Here is a 15,249-nt window from a genome sequence, read left to right on the forward strand (position 1 = left end):
CATTATTTAAAGTGACTGAATCCAAAGGTATAACTGTCTGACAAATGAAGCACTCATGTCAGCTACAATATCCAGGTTTGTCCCACTTGAAGCTTTTACAAATCAACAGCTTCAGTGGAGCTCAATGATAACATATACAACTTTGAGGGACCCCACTCACCTATATTGTTACACTTTATGATTTATAGTTCCATGAAACTAAACTAGAATATAAACATTTTGACTGGGAAGCCTACTTGGTGTATCCAGCCTCCACTCCATTGTAGTTATCCTGAAATCTCGCCTAGGTTCCAAACAACTGCAAACAATGAGTTTTGGTCGGTGACTTACTATTTGTTATAATTATGCTGTCAATGTAACCTTTGATTTGTTCCTGTGAATTTCGGGTGCTTTTTATCATCCACAAAGTTGAGTATATGCCCAACCCCCTCAGGCATCCTGTGACCACCTCAGCGCAAATCGGCCAACCATCAAAGTGCACAGAAGTAGGCCATTTGTAGTGGAGTTGGCTTCAGAACGTGGTTTGTGGTCAGGACCTCCACTTAACCCACTGCAGGCCAGCCAAACCCCGCTCTGCACAGATTTCAGCCATGCATGGTAGGTTTGCCCCTAGGGTCTGACCTGTGGCTAAGCCCTGACTGCTCCAACACCCACTACACACAGCTTTCACCTGTCTCAATGGGGGTTGGTGGCACAACTGCCTGGGAGTGCAAACAGCCATGTACAATGTGCAGAGACACTTAAGGCAGGACTTGGTCTGTGGCCAGGTTATCTGCCTTGGACCATATGCCCCTGGGAGAGGAGCACCCTGTGCATGACCGTTTTCTGTGAAACCAGGCCCTGCACTCAACACACCACAAGCACCCAACCCTCATGGGTGGCCAACTCCCCACTCTGCACAGCTTTCAGCAGTGTGTGGTGGCGGGCTGCCCTTGCACCAAACCCACTGTAAGTAACTAACCCCCTCTTCAAATAATCTACACAATGACAGTTGCCTGCAGGGTCTGTTCTATGAAAAGCAAATTGCAGTATCTTTTACTGGATTATAGATACTGAGGTATCGATGCAGCAGTGGCACAGGGAGTGGTGTACTGGGAACCACTGTACCCAGTGCTGGTACTATGGTACAAATGGGGGTGGGGTCGCACACTACTCACACACCGGCGGTGTCGCCCCTAAGGACTCTGGTCAATGTAGTAAAGTGTTCGCGATGCATCATCTTTCGATCTTCTGCTATCTTCGCTGTCTTCGCCATCCCTGGACACGTGTTTCGGGGTATTACCCCTCATCAGCAGGGATAGGCCGTGTACTGGGGTTGCCGATCGCTGCCAATATCTGCCAGGTATAGTACCACTCAGGCGCGTAGGTGCGGGATCCCAGGCTCGTCAGCCCGCTGCTCAAGGGAGCTTTAAAGTTACAAATGGGGGTGGGGTCGCACACTACTCACGCACCGGCGGTGTCGCCCCTAAGGACTCTGGTCAATGTAGTAAAGTGTTCGCGATGCATCATCTTTCGATCTTCTGCTATCTTCGCTGTCTTCGCCATCCCTGGACACGTGTTTCGGGGTATTACCCCTCATCAGCAGGGATAGGCCGTGTACTGGGGTTGCCGATGGCTGCCAATATCTGCCAGGTATAGTACCACTCAGGCGCGTAGGTGCGGGATCCCAAGCTCGTCAGCCCGCTGCTCAAGGGAGCTTTAAAGTTACAAATGGGGGTGGGGTCGCACACTACTCACACACCGGCGGTGTCGCCCCTAAGGACTCTGGTCAATGTAGTAAAGTGTTCGCGATGCATCATCTTTCGATCTTCTGCTATCTTCGCTGTCTTCGCCATCCCTGGACACGTGTTTCGGGGTATTACCCCTCATCAGCAGGGATAGGCCGTGTACTGGGGTTGCCGATGGCTGCCAATATCTGCCAGGTATAATACCACTCAGGCGCGTAGGTGTGGGATCCCAGGCTCGTCAGCCCGCTGCTCAAGGGAGCTTTAAAGTTACAAATGGGGGTGGGGTCGCACACTACTCACACAGCGGCGGTGTCGCCCCTAAGGACTCTGGTCAATGTAGTAAAGTGTTCGCGATGCATCATCTTTCGATCTTCTGCTATCTTCGCTGTCTTCGCCATCCCTGGACACGTGTTTCGGGGTATTACCCCTCATCAGCAGGGATAGGCCGTGTACTGGGGTTGCCGATGGCTGCCAATATCTGCCAGGTATAGTACCACTCAGGCGCGTAGGTGCGGGATCCCAGGCTCGTCAGCCCGCTGCTCAAGGGAGCTTTAAAGTTACAAATGGGGGTGGGGTCGCACACTACTCACACACCGGCGGTGTCGCCCCTAAGGACTCTGGTCAATGTAGTAAACTGTTCGCGATGCATCATCTTTCGATCTTCTGCTATCTTCGCTGTCTTCGCCATCCCTGGACACGTTTTTCGGGGTATTACCCCTCATCAGCAGGGATAGGCCGTGTACTGGGGTTGCCGATGGCTGCCAATATCTGCCAGGTATAGTAACACTCAGGCGCGTAGGTGCGGGATCCCAGGCTCGTCAGCCCGCTGCTCAAGGGAGCTTTAAAGTTACAAATGGGGGTGGGGTCGCACACTACTCACACACCGGCGGTGTCGCCCCTAAGGACTCTGGTCAATGTAGTAAAGTGTTCGCGATGCATCATATTTCGATCTTCTGCTATCTTCGCTGTCTTCGCCATCCCTGGACACGTGTTTCGGGGTACTACCCCTCATCAGCAGGGATAGGCCGTGTACTGGGGTTGCCGATGGCTGCCAATATCTGCCAGGTATAGTACCACTCAGGCGCGTAGGTGCGGGATCCCAGGCTCGTCAGCCCGCTGCTCAAGGGAGCTTTAAAGTTACAAATGGGGGTGGGGTCGCACACTACTCACACACCGGCGGTGTCGCCCCTAAGGACTCTGGTCAATGTAGTAAAGTGTTCGCGATGCATCATCTTTCGATCTTCTGCTATCTTCGCTGTCTTCGCCATCCCTGGACACGTGTTTCGGGGTATTACCCCTCATCAGCAGGGATAGGCCGTGTACTGGGGTTGCCGATGGCTGCCAATATCTGCCAGGTATAGTACCACTCAGGCGCGTAGGTGCGGGATCCCAGGCTCGTCAGCCCGCTGCTCAAGGGAGCTTTAAAGTTACAAATGGGGGTGGGGTCGCACACTACTCACACACCGGCGGTGTCGCCCCTAAGGACTCTGGTCAATGTAGTAAAGTGTTCGCGATGCATCATCTTTCGATCTTCTGCTATCTTCGCTGTCTTCGCCATCCCTGGACACTTGTTTTGGGGTATTACCCCTCATCATCAGGGATAGGCCGTGTACTGGGGTTGCCGATGGCTGCCAATATCTGCCAGGTATAGTACCACTCAGGCGCGTAAGTGCGGGATCCCAGGCTCGTCAGCCCGCTGCTCAAGGGAGCTTTAAAGTTACAAATGGGGGTGGGGTCGCACACTACTCACACACCGGCGGTGTCGCCCCTAAGGACTCTGGTCAATGTAGTAAAGTGTTCGCGATGCATCATCTTTCGATCTTCTGCTATCTTCGCTGTCTTCGCCATCCCTGGACACGTGTTTCGGGGTATAACCCCTCATCAGCAGGGATAGGCCGTGTACTGGGGTTGCCGATGGCTGCCAATATCTGCCAGGTATAGTACCACTCAGGCGCGTAGGTGCGGGATACCAGGCTCGTCAGCCCGCTGCTCAAGGGAGCTTTAAAGTTACAAATGGGGGTGGGGTCGCACACTACTCACACACCGGCGGTGTCGCCCCTAAGGACTCTGGTCAATGTAGTAAAGTGTTCGCGATGCATCATCTTTCGATCTTCTGCTATCTTCGCTGTCTTCGCCATCCCTGGACACGTGTTTCGGGGTATTACCCCTCATCAGCAGGGATAGGCCGTGTACTGGGGTTGCCGATGGCTGCCAATATCTGCCAGGTATAGTACCACTCAGGGGCGTAGGTGCGGGATCCCAGGCTCGTCAGCCCGCTGCTCAAGGGAGCTTTAAAGTTACAAATGGGGGTGAGGTCGCACACTACTCACACACCGGCGGTGTCGCCCCTAAGGACTCTGGTCAATGTAGTTAAGTGTTCGCGATGCATCATCTTTCGATCTTCTGCTATCTTCGCTGTCTTCGCCATCCCTGGACACGTGTTTCGGGGTATTACCCCTCATCAGCAGGGATAGGCCGTGTACTGGGGTTGCCGATGGCTGCCAATATCTGCCAGGTATAGTACCACTCAGGCGCGTAGGTGCGGGATCCCAGGCTCGTCAGCCCGCTGCTCAAGGGAGCTTTAAAGTTACAAATGGGGGTGGGGTCGCACACTACTCACACACCGGCGGTGTCGCCCCTAAGGACTCTGGTCAATGTAGTAAAGTGTTCGCGATGCATCATCTTTCGATCTTCTGCTATCTTCGCTGTCTTCGCCATCCCTGGACACGTGTTTCGGGGTATTACCCCTCATCAGCAGGGATAGGCCGTGTACTGGGGTTGCCGATGGCTGCCAATATCTGCCAGGTATAGTACCACTCAGGCGCGTAGGTGCGGGATCCCAGGCTCGTCAGCCCGCTGCTCAAGGGAGCTTTCAAGTTACAAATGGGGGTGGGGTCGCACACTACTCACACACCGGCGGTGTCGCCCCTAAGGACTCTGGTCAATGTAGTAAAGTGTTCGCGATGCATCATCTTTCGATCTTCTGCTATCTTCGCTGTCTTCGCCATCCCTGGACACGTGTTTCGGGGTATTACCCCTCATCAGCAGGGATAGGCCGTGTACTGGGGTTGCCGATGGTTGCCAATATCTGCCAGGTAGAGTACCACTCAGGCGCGTAGGTGCGGGATCCCAGGCTTGTCAGCCCGCTGCTCAAGGGAGCTTTAAAGTTACAAATGGGGGTGGGGTCGCACACTACTCACACACCGGCGGTGTCGCCCCTAAGGACTCTGGTCAATGTAGTAAAGTGTTCGCGATGCATCATCTTTCGATCTTCATCTATCTTCGCTCTCTTCGCCATCCCTGGACACGTGTTTCGGGGTATTACCCCTCATCAGCAGGGATAGGCCGTGTACTGGGGTTGCCGATGGCTGCCAATATCTGCCAGGTATAGTACCACTCAGGCGCGTAGGTGCGGGATCCCAGGCTCGTCAGCCCGCTGCTCAAGGGAGCTTTAAAGTTACAAATGGGGGTGGGGTCGCACACTACTCACACACCGGCGGTGTCACCCCTAAGGACTCTGGTCAATGTAGTAAAGTGTTCGCGATGCATCATCTTTCGATCTTCTGCTATCTTCGCTGTCTTCGCCATCCCTGGACACGTGTTTCGGGGTATTACCCCTCATCAGCAGGGATAGGCCGTGTACTGGGGTTGCCGATGGCTGCCAATATCTGCCAGGTATAGTACCACTCAGGCGCGTAGGTGCGGGATCCCAGGCTCGTCAGCCTGCTGCTCAAGGGAGCTTTAAAGTTACAAATGGGGGTGGGGTCGCACACTACTCACACACCGGCGGTGTTGCCCCTAAGGACTCTGGTCAATGTAGTAAAGTGTTCGCGATGCATCATCTTTCGATCTTCTGCTATCTTCGCTGTCTTCGCCATCCCTGGACACGTGTTTCGGGGTATTACCCCTCATCAGCAGGGATAGGCCGTGTACTGGGGTTGCCGATGGCTGCCAATATCTGCCAGGTATAGTACCACTCAGGCGCGTAGGTGCGGGATCCCAGGCTCGTCAGCCCGCTGCTCAAGGGAGCTTTAAAGTTACAAATGGGGGTGGGGTCGCACACTACTCACACACCGGCGGTGTCGCCCCTAAGGACTCTGGTCAATGTAGTAAAGTGTTCGCGATGCATCATCTTTCGATCTTCTGCTATCTTCGCTGTCTTCGCCATCCGTGGAAACACGTGTTTCGGGGTATTACCCCTCATCAGCAGGGATAGGCCGTGTACTGGGGTTGCCGATGGCTGCCAATATCTGCCAGGTATAGTACCACTCAGGCGCGTAGGTGCGGGATCCCAGGCTCGTCAGCCCGCTGCTCAAGGGAGCTTTAAAGTTACAAATGGGGGTGGGGTCGCACACTACTCACACACCGGCGGTGTCGCCCCTAAGGACTCTGGTCAATGTAGTAAAGTGTTCGCGATGCATCATCTTTCGATCTTCTGCTATCTTCGCTGTCTTCGCCATCCCTGGACACGTGTTTCGGGGTATTACCCCTCATCAGCAGGGATAGGCCGTGTACTGGGGTTGCCGATGGCTGCCAATATCTGCCAGGTATAGTACCACTCAGGCGCGTAGGTGCGGGATCCCAGGTTTGTCAGCCCGCTGCTCAAGGGAGCTTTAAAGTTACAAATGGGGGTGGGGTCGCACACTACTCACACACCGGCGGTGTCGCCCCTAAGGACTCTGGTCAATGTAGTAAAGTGTTCGCGTTGCATCATCTTTCGATTTCTGCTATCTTCGCTGTCTTCGCCATCCCTGGACACGTGTTTCGGGGTATTACCCCTCATCAGCAGGGATAGGCCGTGTACTGGGGTTGCCGATGGCTGCCAATATCTGCCAGGTATAGTACCACTCAGGCGCGTAGGTGCGGGATCCCAGGCTCGTCAGCCCGCTGCTCAAGGGAGCTTTAAAGTTACAAATGGGGGTGGGGTCGCACACTACTCACACACCGGCGGTGTCGCCCCTAAGGACTCTGGTCAATGTAGTAAAGTGTTCGCGATGCATCATCTTTCGATCTTCTGCTATCTTCGCTGTCTTCGCCATCCCTGGACACGTGTTTCGGGGTATTACCCCTCATCAGCAGGGATAGGCCGTGTACTGGGGTTGCCGATGGCTGCCAATATCTGTTAGGTATAGTACCACTCAGTCGCGTAGGTGCGGGATCCCAGGCTCGTCAGCCCGCTGCTCAAGTGAGCTTTAAAGTTACAAATGGGGGTGGGGTCGCACACTACTCACACACCGGCGGTGTCGCCCCTAAGGACTCTGGTCAATGTAGTAAAGTGTTCGCGATCCATCATCTTTCGATCTTCTGCTATCTTCGCTGTCTTCGCCATCCCTGGACACGTGTTTCGGGGTATTACCCCTCATCAGCAGGGATAGGCCGTGTACTGGGGTTGCCGATGGCTGCCAATATCTGCCAGGTATAGTACCACTCAGGCGCGTAGGTGCGGGATCCCAGGCTCGTCAGCCCGCTGCTCAAGGGAGCTTTAAAGTTACAAATGGGGGTGGGGTCGCACACTACTCACACACCGGCGGTGTCGCCCCTAAGGACTCTGGTCAATGTAGTAAAGTGTTCGCGATGCATCATCTTTCGATCTTCTGCTATCTTCGCTGTCTTCGCCATCCCTGGACACGTGTTTCGGGGTATTACCCCTCATCAGCAGGGATAGGCCGTGTACTGGGGTTGCCGATGGCTGCCAATATCTGCCAGGTATAGTACCACTCAGGCGCGTAGGTGCGGGATCCCAGGCTCGTCAGCCCGCTGCTCAAGGGAGCTTTAAAGTTACAAATGGGGGTGGGGTCGCACACTACTCACACACCGGCGGTGTCGCCCCTAAGGACTCTGGTCAATGTAGTAAAGTGTTCGCGATGCATCATCTTTCGATCTTCTGCTATCTTCGCTGTCTTCGCGGGTGGTACCAGTGACCTGAAATAAATATTTCTGTTAAAACTGATTTAAGTGAGACTCTGTTTTGGAACTCTACCACGTGGCCTTGGGAGACAGGTTTTTCCCACTCTGCGCCTTATGCAGTCTTTCAATGTTTTGGGCAGGAGTCAGTGAGTGGTTCTCCGAGTCCTGTAATGGGGGCTACACCATTTTCTTAAGTGTTGTGGGTAGCCAATCAGATAATTCGGAACTATGAAATCAGTGATGGTAACGTGGTCCAGAAATGACATTTGTAGAAAAAGCTTTCTCTGCCAATCAGAATGGCGAATATTTACATGTTTGTTATCAATGGCGTCCCAAAAGACAAATAGTCCTGATCTACCTAATTTAACTGAGCATTAACCCTTTGATATCAAATGGGTGCCTCTATTAAATGATAATGTATTGAAAAAGGCTGAACAGAGTTATACCAAATTATAAATTGTATTTTTTCTGAATAAAGGTACATCTTTTTGCCAGACTTGGTGCAACTCTGTTCAGCTGTTTTTTCAGTGTTGGAAAGCATTAATTCCTACAGGAATTAACATTGTAAATCATACTTTTGAGACCCTCTTTTTCTTGGTCCCCGGTTGGCGGATTTAGACGAATCAGCACTGAACTTTCCATGAAGGATCCAAGGTGGATGAACTTTTTTTTTTAAGTTTCTTTCAGATTCATCAAACAATGTCAACATTCTTAAGTTTAGAAAAGAAATGCTTCCACTAGAAACTCTGCTTTAACTGTAACTACACTGTACTGACCACCACTTGTGTAAGTCACCACTGGGTAGGTATAGTTAGGATTTATTTGGTTTGTTAATAACGTTGTAAAATCTTGGGGTGATTTATCAAGTGGCGGCGGAGAAAAAGGGGGAGAGTTCCTGAAACACGTATTCCCCATTCATTTTTCCAAAGTAAAATTAGGTAAACCTAAAGCCAAAATAGCTGAACGGAAATGCACCTAATTTGGCCAAAAAAGGAAATCTTGGTACACAAAGCATGCTTTGTGATTTGGTGTATATTTATTTAGTAGTTTTTAAGAATGTAAGTATCAAAATGTATGTATATTTCAAGCTGGAGAGGATCTGCGGAGCCAACAGATCTTGTGATAATATCTGATTGACTGCCATGGAGGCAGCCCTGTTAAAACTCAGACATTGAGCCCCCAGTCCTAGGAACATGTAAACAAAAACATATAAGGGGGCAGGGTAAGGAAACCCCACCCCCCAGGCCTGGTGGGGTGTTGCAAAAGTACTCCCTGGAGGACAAAATCCCTTTTTTTATGCAATGCTGCAGATTAATAGAGAATCCACAGATCCTCTGGGCCTATTGGGGAAGCAAACAGATTTTTCTTGGGCAGGAGGATGTGGCACGCCCAACCTGAGCCTTTATGAGGCCCTCTGGATCCAAGCCCCTAGGGTCGATAATAATATGATGGGGAGCAGGGCATGAAGGCTCCCTCTCCAACCCTTAAACAGGATTCCATGTCCTGGGGCTGATAATTTATATTAAAAGGAATGAGGCACTTGGATCCACTCCCTGAGCCTTTGACAGCCTATAAGAACCCCATATCCCAGGGCGGCTAATAATTTATATTAATGGGAGGGGCGTGCATCCCCCCTTCCCAAGCCTTCTTAGAGGCCCTGGGACCCCATCACATGGGACAATTATCACAATAAGGGAAGGGGGTTTGCAGTCCTCCCCGAGCCGTTGATCCTACCCTGTTCCAGGCATCAAACACAATTTTTCTCCCACCTGGGCGAGAGCCGTGACAAATGCTGCTTTTGCCTACGTGTGAGTGATGTTACTGAGCCGTTCCTCACCTGCACCACAATCAGCTCTGGTTGGTGAGCTGCTGGACAGTGGGGCCTTGGGGCTCCCATCGCAACCCCAAATTAATTTATGCATGTAAGTGCCCCTGGGTGTGAAGCAGAGCACCCACTTAAATAATTTTTAAAAACTGGCTGGCTTCTGCCACAGTGGTTGCTGAAGAGCAGTCAGGGGCTGTAAGGCCTTCATACTCCCAATGTTTTTGTGCATGTGAATGCCCTGGATGGGCTCCCACTAAAATTGCCTGGCCTCCTGCCAAGGTGGCGTATGGAGAGCCAGCAGGGGCTGTGGGGGCCTTGGGACCTCCCCCATGACCAACATCATTAAAAATTGTGTGAGTGCCCTGGGGGGTATCGGGGTATTCACAAAATAAAAAATATAACATAAAAATAAATAATACGTGAGTGGCAGGAGCCACTCATTTAATATTATAAATAATAAAGTTTGCGCCTGATGTACGTGATTTTGCAGGCGCAAATGGGTTTGTGCATGCATAATCACTGTTGGTCATGTACAAATCCTAAATAGCAAGTCTCAATTTATTTGTGATGCGCTATTTAGAAATTGCGAGTGGCATTTAGGGAGGGGCGTCCCTTCCTAATTGTGTCCGCAATGCTATGTGGGAATGTTCTGTGACCACAATCACTCGCAAATTACCACCCTCTTCAACATTTTTTTTTTTAAAGCTTCTCATTTTCCTTTAAGGTAAACGGGCTGCATTTTTTCAAAAAAAGCTGCTTCATTATTAAGAAGTCATTATTAAGAAGTCCCAGACATGGTGGTCTGCTGAGCCCAGCAGGCCACCATCCCTTGGAGGGCTGGCATTCCCAATGGGCTTGCAAATTGTGAGAGGCTCATTAATATTAGTAAGCCTCGCAATTTGCGACCCATTTGGATTCACAAAACAGTGTAACACCACTGCTGTACATTTCATTTAGTGACTCACAATTTGGGACTAGTAATGAGTCACAAATTGCGAGGCGCTAAATTAAAGTTCGTACATCTGGCCCTATATGCATTTTTTCAAAATATCAATGTATACAAAATCAATAATTTGCGCAGTCTTAAAAAATTTACGAAAAAAGATAAAATCCATGTAATTAGCATCATAAACATACATGAGTTCAAAGAATAAGAACGATAAAACAATCAAACTTCTGATTAAACAGTTCAGGTCATGTTAAAATATTAAGAAATACGATCTAAAATACAAAACACAATTCACCTTTTTTTTCTGGACATAACCACTCATTTAATATTTACTGCTCCAGCAAGGAGCATCCCATAATGACCTAGGGTATTTATAATTATATGTTTCCTAGAAGGGCAGAGGCACCATCAAACATTTTTATAGTGTTGTGGGGGATGCAGGGAGTGGAGCACACCGCTAGCATAAAAAAACACAACATTACATCTCATGGATCACTGAATCCATGACCCCCGGGATAGTTGCCATTTTTCTAAAGCATTCTGAGCCGAAACTGTATGCTCTTCAGCTGGAGTCCAGGCACCACTAGTGGTTGGCTTTATTGCTGCACTTTGTGGCCTGAAAAATGCTGAAACAAGTTAAATATTTTATTACAATACCTAATTTTTAACATTACAATGTGTGGATTTATTACATATAGATGTGATTATGGTTATTGTTGACTGTTTGATAAAGCCAATAGGCCAGCTTTATATGTGTTGATGCTCTGACACCTTGATAAAGCCAATAGGCCCACTTTTATATTTTGGTATTCTGATGCTTTCACAAAGTCGGTAGTACTGCCTTACTCAAAATGACACCCTTTACATTGTTACATCACTTAGTAAGCTGTGCACGCCTGTCGGTTTTCTTCACAGGGTCATTGCCCACTCCCATGCATTTGTGCTGCAGGGGGTATATCACATGTGTAGGGTTGATGTGAGAGACATCTTCCTTTATATTAAAAAGAAATAGAAATTCACTGAAAGAACCAAAGGTTAAATTGATGTCATAATTTGGAATTGTAAATATATCTTCATTTACATTTTTTAAAAATTCAAACTGCACTGAAAAAAAACAAAGGTTAAATTTACGTTGTAGTTAGGTGAAAAAGTCAGTTAAAACATTTCATTTTAAACTAACAAAATCATTGCAATTCACCAGTTATAGTTATCTCATGTTCCATGGGTGAGCAACATTTGTAGAATTTGACTATGTGGAATTCTGAAAGGTAACATAAAAAATAAGTGAGATGTTCTGCCAATGGGTGGAAATAGGCATGTTGCATTGCTTGTGCTATGATTTAACACTAGAAGCATGAACTCCACTGAAAAATCAGTGCAAATGGAGATTTACTACTTGAGTGGCAGCTTTTTGACCGCAAACAGTTGTGCCCGCCTGTCTCAGAAAAAAACTCATAGGATGTCCTCCAAGTGGCCAGAAATCGAGCTACGGGATGCCAAATCTCACTCACACTTGCAAACATCTCATCCTGGAGCCACGTGTGAGAAAATGTTCTGCCACATAGCAATTGGCGGAATTCGGCGAGAACTCTTAGTTACAAGATTAGTGCCGCAATTGCACCAAATCGCCTGCAGAACAGAATATTTTGTCCACCCATACTAATTACCTCACATATTACATCACTCCTGACATGCTCTATGCCATCACTGATAGCAAGTCTGCAACATCAGAAATGATATCTTTGATGACAACATTGTGCACAGCCAGGGTGAGTTATAGTAGTAAATGTATTCGATCAAAGAAAAAGTTGATCATTTACAGAAATAAAAACCATCATAATACAATATAAAAAAAATTGAATAAAATTAGATAAGAATATTATATTCCAAGTAACAGCAATTACAATTAAAAAGTAATGACAGTTCATTTCAGTCAATACTGTTTTACATGTACTAAGGTTAAGTTGATAAAAACTTCAAACGTTTCCGCCACGCATACAAGAGATACCTAGTTAGTGTAAATACAAGTCCTCTAGTATTATCAGACATAAATATCCTAATGGCATAAGAGGGGCGAATACAAGATAAAATGCGGCACACAGGGATGATCCATTTTTTCCGGTGATCATTATATGCAGGACAGGAACTTCTTCCAGTGTGTAATTGTAAAATCCCATATCTGAACTGCAAATATAAAGCTCTTGCCTCAAGCAGCTAAATGTCAAACTTAAAAACTGTTCAAAGGCAAGCTCGCATTTAAAATTAAGAAAACTTATTGTGAGCGAGCCGTTGGTATTTTTTATCAAAAATTCATGGTCCATAAAAGCCCAGAACCTTTTTTTAAAAATTGGGATATTCGCCTTCTGGATACACTCTGGATCGTCCCATAAGTAACTCATACTAAGCTTGGTGAACCAGTCCCTCAGTTGTTTGAGCCATTTGATGCGCCACTTTTTTAATGTAAATCAAGAAGTTTGCCCATAGCACACCTAAGTGGTATCTCAGTGCTGCTCACCCAAATTCTTAACCAAAAGGTAAGAGCCCTTAAGATAGCATAATGTCCTATACATCTTAACCCTCAATCAGATCTGAGGGGTATTAAAGGTGTGCACCCTGGGAGGTTAACAATTGCCCTTGCAAACTTATTTTCAGCCCTGGTCAACTCTTTTACATTATCCAGACCCCACAACTCTGCCTCATAGAGGGCCGCTCCTAAACCTTTTGCCTTATGAATTTCTAATATAGGAGCTAATGGTCTATAGGGGGAAGTTCTAATCTTACACAATAACGCTCTATCAACATGTTGAAGAGTCAAAATACTCTTTCTGATCTGATTTGACCAGCATACATCTTCACTTATCCTGATTCCCAAATAAACAAAGGCTTTAACCTTCTCTAAAGCCTGGGAATCCTGAAACAAAGACCCTGTGCTTTTCTTATAAGGGATGAAAACCATGTATTTAGTTTTACCACAGTTTATCATTAGTCCTCTGCTCTGGCAAGCCTTTTCAAATCTATTTAGTAAATTTTGGATGCCACTAGGAGTTTTTGCAATAAGTATTGTGTCGTCATCAAATAATAAACAAGGGATCTGTTGTCCAGCCAATTTTGGGGGGTCCCCACCACAATTTAAAAGCTCCCCTATAATACTATTTATGAAGAGGGTAAAAAGAGTAGGTGCCAGGACGCACCCCTGTCGTACTCCTTTCTGTATAGATATTTTCCCAGAAAGGGCGGCCTCACTGCTCCATCTCACCTTTGCATAGGTTTCATAATGCATACAGATCAAGATGTTAACCAGATATAGCGGCATCCCCATGTCCCTCAGGGTGGCCCACAGCTGTTCCCGATTTATAGAATCAAAAACGGTCTTCAGGTCCACGAACACAACATACAGGTGACCCCTGTTGATGGTGACCTCTTTCCAGATCACCATCATGAACCTGAGGACCTGGTCTGTTGTGCTCGTGGATTCCCTAAATCCTGCTTGGAGGTCCGAATGTTTGTATCATCCATCCAATCTTGGTTCAGTTTAAGATTACTTTGCCGAAAATTTTTGGGGGGACGTCAATTAAGCTAATTGGCCTATAATTCTCTGGTAACCCTTTATCCCCCTTCTTATGGATGGGAATAATTTCTTGCCCCAACCATGTGGACGGCAGCGTGCCTCCCTTAAGGATAGCATTGAAGACTTCAGTCATTACAGGGCCCCATACAACCGGCTCTGATCTGAAGAGGTCGCCTGGGAGTCTGTCAAGGCCAGGGGCCTTCCTCTTCTTTAGGGTTTTTAAAACCATAATAGTTTCACCAACATTGATCTCATAAAAATCGTTTTCAGGATCATCGGTGGTCGATGGACGTAAAGCGGGGCCTACTATTCCCTCAGAATTTGCAAAAAGCTGCCCATAGTAGTCTACCCATTCCTGGGGCTGATGGTGGGAGTCATATTGAGGCACTTCCCTGGATACATCTCTAGCTAAAAGGTGCCAAAAAGTGTTACTCTTCTTTTGTTGGGAAGCCTCTACCAGGAGCCTCCATTTTACAATTTCCCAATCTTTCTTGGCCTCCTTTTGGATTTTGTGATACATTTTTTTACACTCTCTTATGGTAGAGGAAGAGCTTCCCTTTACTAATGTAATCAGGGTTGCCCTGGCCTTTATGCAGGTATTGTTAAACCATGGGGCTGTAAATCTTTTCAATTGGCATTACTAAGCGGCTTACAAAAATACCCCTTAATATCATTTTTCAAGTTATCAAAGATCCTTAAAGGGTCATTTTTAGTACCCTTTTTTGGGTCTAAATTAATGGTAACATCTGACACCTTTGTATGAATCTGGGCTAACACTTTCTGTTCAGCCAGAATATTTGCCCACTTAACTCTTCTTCCATCCTCACTAACTATTATGGGGAGGCCTTTACACTTAGAGGGGCCAAGCCAATCGATCACATCACACATAGAAAGAGCTAGTGCGTTATGGTCACTATCGCTTCTTTCTAGGACCTTCATATCTTTAACGTTTGTCCAAAGATCTAGGTCTACCAAAATATAATCTAGTCTTGATTTAAATAGCCCTCTCTTAAAGGTATAGGATGCCTCTCTGTCTGATTCTGTTCTGCCATTGCATGCACGCAACCCATAATTAATGGTGAATGATGAGATCTATTCTACAGACTTAGAGCTTTTTTTTAGACAGGGAATATTTAATCTCACTATCCCTCTTGCTTCATCTTCAGATGCTGTCAAATCCTGTATATAGTTTACTGGTTCAAAAGAAATATTAAAATCACCGGCAACCATCAGATAGTAATCCCCTGTGGAAGCATCTAAGTGATCTAACAGC

The sequence above is a fragment of the Lissotriton helveticus genome, chromosome 12 (assembly GCF_964261635.1).
Source record: "Lissotriton helveticus chromosome 12, aLisHel1.1, whole genome shotgun sequence".
NCBI classification, from domain to species: domain Eukaryota; kingdom Metazoa; phylum Chordata; class Amphibia; order Caudata; family Salamandridae; genus Lissotriton; species Lissotriton helveticus.